A 9,987-nucleotide genomic window follows, 5' to 3' on the forward strand; every position below is an offset into this window, starting at 1 on the left:
GCTACTGTTACTGAATAAAGTGTAATTCTTAGAAGCAAGGTGTTTTGGTGGCAGCTTCAGAAGGGAGCTTTTCTCAAATACCCAAAGAAACAACACGCTCCTTCAATATCCACTGGATTAAAGCTGGTGTTTAAGTTCTTGCATCAAATTAAAGCGCACCAGTGTTTAATTTACACATCATTCTCCACCCTCTATTTCACTCTCAGATTTGCTAGGTTCAAATCATTTAACAAGCGCTGTTCTACCTGAACTGCTGAAGTCATTTGCAGATCCTCATTCAGGTAACCTAAATATGCAGAATAACAACTATGTTAGAAAAAGGGTGATGTATGGGAAGAACATGTCTTCTGTATTACTTTAAAATGGCTTTTAAGATCTTGAGGAAGTCACACTGACACAGGCTTGGTTTTGGTTTTAGCTGAGAAGCAATCTTAAACTTACCTTTAAAATCTGAAAGCTCCATAAAAATGCTGTGAGATTCAGGCACATTAAAGGATCAAGGCTCTATACAAGCTGGCTGCTATTGTGAATTTCTACTTATATAGGACCTTTTTACTTATACATGCTGCCAAAACCATTTTTGCAATCTTTGAATAATTTCATTTTGCAAAATGCAAAGCTTAGGACAAAACACTGTCACTCAGAATTTTCTGTCTGAATATTCAAACAGACAGGGTGCTGCAGAAATATCCTGGACGCTCCATGATCCCACAGAACAAAATTTGAAAACCTCTGAATGTTCTACCACTGTGATTGATGGAACCCAAAACAAAGCCCTACCTTCTCATGTTTTTGCCCTAGAGCCACAAAGAGGGACACCCAGGGGGGGGGGGGCAGAGGGAGGGAATCAAAAAAGTCAAGATGGTAGTAGTGACTCCGCAGATGAAGCCTTGCCCCCCCCACCCCCTTTTTTCTTTTTTGCAGAGGCTGTGCTCCCATTCTGAGTTCTTCATGCATACATCTCAGATGCACCTGGCCACAACAATAAGGCAGGTAGTAGTCCATGCTGAATGCTGCCTATCACCTAACCCAGTGTTTCTCAACGTCAGCATGCTGGCTGGGGAATTCTGGGAGCTGAAGTCCACATGTCTTAAAGTTGTTGAGGTTGAGAAACATTGACCTAACTTCAGAAAGGGGATGATTTAGTCCTATATATGTGTGTGTGTGTGTATATGTATGTATTCTATAGAAATCAAGGGGAGCTACTTAATGGTATACTTTTTTTTTTTTGGACCACAGCAACAATACAGAGACCAGCCAAAAGCAAGCAACATCAATAAAGTAACCAACTGGGTTTAATCCAACACAATTCTGAACAACAGCGTGAGCTGAAAGAAGAGAAAGCCACTCCTTTAAGTTGCTGATTCACACTGCAATTCTTAAAGCAGCCACATTTAGGCATTTTTTCCCCAGAAAGCCTGAAAAAAAGGAATCTGCCTTAAGGACAGCAGAAAGGTCTTGTGCTTGCTCTTGGACCAGGCCCAAAACCTGCAAAACTCTAGCATTTGCTTGATTTCTAAAAAGTGAAATCCTTTAATGGTTGTTTTACATTTGCTAAGCCATATGTAGCTTTATTTTTCTTTTGCATGATAAGTGAACCCAGTAAGGTTGAATGCTATGTGTGAAGCAGACCATCATTGTTGGTTCAATAAAACATGATTTTAAAATCCTGGTTTTGCATTGTATCTGAGTACAGCCTGTAACTTGGACTTATTAGCAAAGTGACAATGATTCCTTTACAATCCCAAATACTTGAGTGGCTACATCTGAACAAAGCTTAAAGAATCTGGTACTCTTCAGATAGTTGGACAAAGTGAATTTGAGAAATTATTAATGGGAATCTTTCCAAACATTCTAACTATATATTGGAGCTTGACCTATTGGAATGTTTTGAAACTATATATTCTAACCATATTACTGTCCTGTGCACCATAGGCTTTGCCAAGTAGGCAGTCTTAAACGCTTGGATGAGCTAAAAAAAAAGAGGCTGGAATCAGGTTTCATTAATTTCTATCCTAATTACTAGAGCATCTTTTACGAATACTCACACCACTGCAAAGCATTGTTAGCTGACTAAATGTAAAACTAATCAGTGTTCAAATGCAAATAAGTTTTTTTTCCCCTCTCAGGAAGCTACAATTTATAAAATGCTAGTGTGCCAGCTCTAATTTTAATGAACACTTTGCTTAATTTTAGTTTATTAGCTCGAGATGGAGGGAGGGTATTCAATAGTGGGGAAAGTGGTAGTTCCTATTATCTAATTTAAGTCCTGTGTTGGGCTTTTTTCTGTAAAAGGGAATATAATCCCAAGGGAAAGTGAGTGATATGAATCAAGTTCACCACTATTAAATATATACCCTTTCAAAGAGGAAAAGCACATGGAACTTGATGCAGAATAAGCATACATTTTTCAAACAGATCTGCATTGCGGTTTCTGCTAGCAAGAGAGGAGCAAGTCAAATGTTTGTTCTTATTTTTAACTGGTGATAGTTTGGACAGGAAAGCAGAGGAACTGCAACTGGGCAATGGATACCAACCCCTTTCCTAGAACCCTTAAGCAATTCAGGTCTATAGAGGTAGAATTTATTCTCTTTTTCACTTGAGCTTTTGTACTTCTGTCCTGCTTTTTGCAACTCTGGGTAGAATAAAGAGGAAGGTATTTAATTCTGTTAATGTTGAGCCTCTTGGCAAAATGCTAGGACAGAAAAGTCAGTGCAAAATAGAGCAGTTTTTGCTCTATGCCTACTGCAGTAAGTGGAATAGTGTTGTCATGGGAAACAAAGTTCTATACATTGTTTTCTAATAAACTTCCCATTCACTTTCATAACTGATAGATAAGTAAGCTAAATTGAGCAATAATGTCAAACCCTCCCATTTACTTCCTTATTGTCTTCAAAAGTGCTAGTAATTGTAGATTCTGACTTATCCCACTGACATGCTTCTCTATTTCAGGTGGGGTTTGATCCAGAAAAGGATAAATGGGAATGCCATCTTGTAGAGAGAAACTTTCCAGAGTCTTCTCATCCATGAAGTTCCTCTAACATAAAAAGTACTCCTCAAGGTTAAGAGACCCTCTAAAATTGTGTGCCAGGTTGCAAGCATTGCAGCAGAGAAGTCAGAATATAGTTGAACTGGCTGGTGGAAGTGGAACTCCTTTTTTCATCCAAACAAGACAACTGATGTTTGTGTTTTCATTTTATGAAACCTTTGTTTCCTTATACCACCTTGCAACACAATTCAGAATTAAGTAATGATGTGGCCTGCACCTGAATAACCATTAAAGGGTACCTTTGCTATCATCTTGCAGTTGTCCTGAATTTTCAGCCCAGATCTGTAGCCTTATGGAAACTTTTATCAGAAGAAATGTTTGGAATTATTTTACTGTGATTACACCTTTTATCATCTTAAACGAGCTCCTTTATTTCCATCAGGATCTAACAAGCTGGTCTCTCTCAACACATTCTTTCTACATGTTGACTAAAGCTGACCCTTTTAAATAGTCTTTTCCTTTCTTTCCCCAAGAGTTTCCCATAGACATTTTAGATAATGGTTTTTGCTTACCTGTCTGACCCAGCCAGACTTAAGATGGTATTCATTAAAGTATAGCTATATTGAATTCTATCCAGATGTAGGCAAACGTCTTGAGTCAGTGGGCACATCTGCAATTATGAAATGTCCCGTGACACCATCATAGAATGCCAACCATTCATCAAAAGCCAGTCTAGAGAAGTTATTCCCAGCCATCCCTTCTGGTCCACTCAAGTAAGTTTGTGGGAACAGAACTCAGGCTTTCGTACTACTCTATTTCCTAGATAAAGTTTATCTTTATTATTTTTTCCCACGCAAGCATCACAGTACTTTCTTTCAAAGCCTATGCTCCTACCTTCAATGTTTCCCTCTATAGCACACACATTCGTTCCACTGCATAGTAACTGCTATCCAGTAGTGTTACACACACACATGCACACACACACACACAGAGCGAGCACTGAGGGCACACTTCCAAACAAAGTGGTACTCACTTTGCATGTTCATTATCCAACTTTGCAGAATCACACGTTTCTATGTATGTGTGTGTGTATTCTTTTTTATAATTACATTATTCTAACAAAGTGATATTGTATTAGGTTAACTGGAAAGTCTGGTAAGCACTGAGGAAAGTATAGGTGGTTATTTGGCTCTCAGCTCAGATATCATCATAAGCTGTAGTTTAACAGGCTGGAATATACATGCTAAACCTAAATATACACGGAGAAGAGAAACATGAAGACACTTTTTTGTCTCTGTACATTCTGGAAATATGCCTCAGTGATCTTAGTGGGTCTACTCTAACTATAACTAAATCCAGATCTAACACGATGTTAGAGCCACTGTGGTTAAGAGTTAATGTCTATTCATGGTCTACATATTTTTATGTCAACTTTGAAAGTCTTTTTCCCATTGGGCTAAGGCATTAATTAAAAACATGGTACTTTTTCAAGCAGATGGGAGGAACATGTGACACTCCAGGTCTTGTGGACTACAGCTCTCTGCAGTCCTCACTAGCATGATCAGTGGTGAGGGAAGTTCATCATCCTACCATCTGACCAGCTACAGTCCCCTCGACGCACACTTTAAACATGTTTCCCTTTGCTATATAACAACTATCATGGTTTAGTATTCAGAAATGTATGGTGCTTGGAGATCATATTTTATCTATGTGTTCAAAGCTGAAAACCTTTTAATCACTCATGGGCACCATCACAACCCTCCACCCCTCACCCCACCCCCGCACACCATGCTTTTAATTTCTGTACTCCTGTATCTCTTTGAGGATCAGGCTGGTTTCTTTTCTCAAGTATGAACTATTATGGTTCACTTATAAATAATAGAAGCATCAAATAGTGTTGATCTATGACAGCATAATTGCTTGGTGTAACAGTGGTTATGTAGTCATCTGCTTGGAAGAGAAGGGGAAAAATAATAATGATAATGATAATAATACCCACCTCCATTTGTAATAATAAAATAATAGACAATTCTTATTGTGTCCCAATCCATTTGTTTTACGTGGAAATACAGCTTGACAAAAACTAAAGTTACATAGCAATGGTGTGCTCAGTTGTATTTGATGAACTTGAGACTCAGAACCTGAGTACTTCTTTTTGCTAAATAAAACCAGTTCCTAGATCTTTTGATCTGCAAAATGACTCATTTATGAACAATTCCATGCACCGTTGGCACTTACAAGAAAATTGCACTTTTTGTGCTTTCATTTGCACGTTAGGTATTGTGCACATTAAGTACTGTAGTGGAAAGCCGAGACCAGTTTTGCTTCCTTAAATTTTTGTAAGCTGTTTATTTTTAGGTGAAGACAATGAAGGGTGAAGTTTGTTCAAAGTATGTAAGACTGAATGGTAAGACAGAAAGTGAATACAAGGACAACTTCTTCCCTCCACAGTAACACTTTCAGAATGGTATACACACTCCACTTTCCCTTAAGCCCTCACAGAAGAGAGGCTACATTATGTAATTCTCCCATGTATGTCATTTTTACATGATTTCCATACACCCTTCTTGGGGACTTCTCTATTTTTACAGTGTATATCCTGTGTGGTATTTTCAGTTACATTGACCACCAGGAGGCACAGTCCTTGTTAAGACGTCTTCCGACATAGGTAGCTGATGTTGTTCTAAGGGGTTCAAAACTAAAGCTAGTGCCTCTATAATAAGAAACTTAGAAGGTTCTATACAGAATCTGGCTGTATTTTTTCCCACAGTCTTTATTTAAGACAATAAAATTTACTGTCACAAATTGTATCAATGGTTATTGTGATAATGACTTTGTTCAATACAGAGTTATGTCTGTGATGATAATTAGCTAGGATACCTGAACACAGTTTTCCATTACCTATTGTCCTTCTGATACATTGGGACTTGAACCCTTAGGATTCTTTTGGCCTATCAGATTGGAAGAGGCTGCTTTAATAGCCCCTCTAAGATAGCTATCAGTAGGAGACAAATAACAAGGATTGGTATTTATTTCAGGCTGTGCTTTCCGGAGCCCTCTGGCTTTATATTTATAAAAACAAACTTAGAAGGACATTTGATATGATCCAGTGAAGCTGTTATTGAAGAAGTCGTGTTATGCAGCAAACTCCTAGAAGAATTGGCAATGTCATAGGTTACTCTAGTGCTTACTCTATCCTTCTCTTCCCTTGAGTTGTGGCTTTCCCCAAATACTTGGGGGGCACAAATCAGGGCCTGAATGGATCAAACGTGAGTCATATCTGGTCTTTGAGCATTTCAGAACATCCTGCCATTTCCACCTATAAGTCTTCTTTCTTACCAATCATCTAACTCCAGTGCCATTCAGTTATTCATGGCTATATTCTCTTTTTTGTGATTTCTTTCTTCTTTTCCTCCAAAATGCTCCCAAAATGTGGGTGTGATCCTATGTCTAATATTCTAAAATATGTAAATGATCCTTAGAGCACTCTATCCCTGTCTTCCTCTTAAGTTTTTTTTTCCCCTTTATGTGTTCTGACTCATTCTCCACCATTCAATCCCTTGAGTTGCTCATCTATATGTAAATCCTAATTCTTTCTCTTTTCTCTCTCTTTCCCTCTTTTCTCTAAAAGTCTTAGTGCATAGGACTTATGGTTGACTCTACTCCACTAAATCCAGAACCTAGAATTACCTAGATGCATGTTGGTTTCTCATGTGCTGCTCATTTTTCCTTTAAGATCTGTAGCAACAGGGGTAAGCCCATAGGGAGAAATGTGGAAGGTCTCCATTCTCTTCTCCCAGAAGTCATCTGGTTTTCACATACCCTGGCCTGACCCCCTCCCTTGGTGCAACTACTTGGTAGTTACAATGCCACCAACTGGAAAAAGTCTAACCTGCTTCCTTTGAGATCTAAAATGTGTAGACTACTATAAGAAACTAAGCTTTACAATTTGTATAGACTCTATATCATACTTGGGTTTATACGTTTCTTTAAAAATATCACAATATGTTGCCTTAAACTTTCTAAATCAGTGTTGTCCAAACTTGGCCACTTTAAGATGAGTGGACTTCAACTGCCAGAATTCCCCAGCCAGCATTTTGGGAGTTGAAGTCCACTCATCTTAAAGTGGCCAAGTTTGGACAACACTGTTCTAAATGTATTGATATACGTTTAGATATAAATAATGATGATTATGTGCTATCAAGTCATTTTCAACTCCTAGTGACCACAGAGATATAAATAAAGTTATTTAAAATAAAGATATAAATGGTTAGATATAAATGGTTGTTAAAACTTCTCCTGAGTCTTTGGGCAAAATCAATATAATCAAAATGAGTATTAAATTGAAATTAATGGATATTTTAAAATGGATTGCAATATTAATGCCTATGAGATATTTTACAAAGATAAATTACTGAGAAAAAATTATATGACTGGCTAAACTCTCTTTAATATCTTTGGACAAACTAATGGTAGCTTCAATTTACCAGAATGTTCTGTGTCAGCATTCAGCTTTCATTTTAATATATATATTCCTACATAAGGAGAACTTTTTTTGACTATTGCCCTCTGCGGGCCCATTTAGAGAATAAGTGGTGACCCTCTGAAATCTTGGCAAGTTTTAGGGCCAAAATATTAGTAAACAGGGATTTACTTTTCCAGCCTTAAAAGCTGTTAGATGTATTTGATTATTACTAGATAAATAAATTTTGATCCAGCATCAGACAAGAAATTAACATGTGGAATAACTCAAATATGAAGATAGCAGAGAATATTCATGGTTGGAAAGCCTGGGCCAAACAAGAGATAAACACCTTAAATCAATTTAGTTAAAAGCCATTTTAATAATTTTGAGAGATTATGCTTTGAATTTGACCTACCCATAACTTCTGTTTGGCAATATATACAATTAAAACATATTGACAAAACAATATAGCCCAAATGCCTTAGCAACTTTAGTGGCACCTGGAGTTCTAGTATCTTTAAGAGATGCAGTGTTTGAAGTGAAACCGACAATTCAATTTTACATGGAATTAAAAAAATTAGGATGAAGATCAGCATTCGTTATACAATTTAGTTATATTCCTGAACTTAGAACAAAAAATTGGAATAATTAATCTTAGAAAATCAATGGATCTCGGCCTTAAAAAAAACCTCAACTAAATCATTCTTAGTTAAGTTAATTCATCAGAAAATATTGTTCTGAGTTTATTGGGCTCCTCAAAGAATGTTTTAAAAAAGGTTGGATGTCAGATTTTTTGTATTGCCATTGTAAGTAAGTTGAGAGCTCCTTAACTCATACATTTTTGTCTTTCCCAGCCATAGGTCCAGTTTGGTTTCATGTTACAATATATGTTGGTACAAATTTGGGGGGAAAATATAACAGTTAAGATGTAAATGTGATATTAAATGATATCCTGAACCTGTGAATTATCATTTTATGAAGAGAGACTCAGCAAAGAGGATAATCTTATGTAAAAGGAAAGAAATTTATCTTCTTGACATGAAAACACTGATGAAAAGAGGTGTCATTCTGCATACATTGCACAAGAACTGAGCACTTCAAGAGAACATAAATGATCAAACACATGAAATTAACTTTAAACACACATAGAACAAAAGAATAATCTTAGCACAGTGCTAACTAGATATTAACCTATCCTACCTAGGTAACAATGCCTTGACTTAGAAGTTCCTTTCTGATTCAATTTTACCTACCTTTCCTTTTGGTTGTTTGGAAATCCCCAGCTTAAATCTGAGGCTGACTAGAGATGGTAAAACCCACTGGTTCCCAGCTTCTCCAACAACTTCTTATTGCTTTCTCCTGGGGTCTCCAGACTTTTCAGAGATGAAGGCTTTTATCACTTGAATAAGGAAGGCAGAGTAGAGGAAGGAACACTTGGGATGACCCTCCTTCAAAATATTGTGTATTAGGCCCATTTGGTTTAGCTGACAGTACTGAATGCTACAAACTCAGCGAAAGTAGGGGACAGCTTGTCTGCCTATTCACAATAAGACCATATACTCATCACTATTAGATTTTCATACAGAAGATTCCAAGATCCAGCTCTCGCATGTCTAGCTGAAATCAGGGGTAGATGACCTGAAGGACCTGTTCTTCCACTGGTAGAAAAATGCTGCTGGTTACGATGAGTACTACTGAGACAGGGGACAAATAGCCTAGCCTGCTAAAAAGCAACTCCCAATATCTAGGACCACAAAACCAAACAAGGGCTAAAGATGTGATGTAAGTATCCTTCTTGTGTAGCTATCCTTTCTTTTGGGGGGGGGGGGGGAAGAACTTACAAAATGAGATTGCACCAGTCACTCGGAGGAGAGAGTGAGTGAGAGGAAAGCTTTCAAAACATCTTCAATAAAAAGGCAGATTTTTTTTCAGCGAGGATGAAATGGCTCCCTTCCCATGCCACTTGCCTGTTTTTGTGACCCCTTGCTTTGCACCAAAATGCCACCACTGAGTGGAGCACTGTTAGATTTGTGCCTGGCCTATCTTCCAACGAATTCTTGGGACTTTTCCTGCAAGTTCAAAGCAGTTTCAAAATTCCAAGGTGAGGAGTCATTCCTAGCACATTTGTGTCATCATTCACAGAGGGTTATTTAAAATAAACTGTGCAACTCTGCTGAAAATCACCCCCTGAACAATGTACTTCTTTCTGAGGATGATAAATTACCATGTGAACTCCAGCCTTTAATAGGAGAAATAGCCTATGCATTATATACTGAGTACCCAGGACTGGATCAGTGAGTGTGTGAAATCCAGGACAGGTATGGTCTGCCTTTGAGATCTGTTTTCATCCTGTTATTGGCACAGTCTTTTTTCTCTTGAATTTGAAAAGAAATTTATGAGGTGGTGTTTCTTTTTATTGTAACTGTTAGGTCTTTCTGACCTGTGTTTCCAGCTTGCCTCTGTTGATAGTGGATAAGTTGATTCTGTGAAATGCCAAGTTCTACCTTACAAAAATCAGGGTGTCTCTTTTTTC

This window comes from Python bivittatus, unplaced genomic scaffold (assembly GCF_059951505.1).
Source record: "Python bivittatus isolate LINGU-HERP-01145 unplaced genomic scaffold, Pbiv_v1 ctg000330_np1212, whole genome shotgun sequence".
In the NCBI taxonomy this organism is placed as follows: Eukaryota; Metazoa; Chordata; class Lepidosauria; order Squamata; family Pythonidae; genus Python; species Python bivittatus.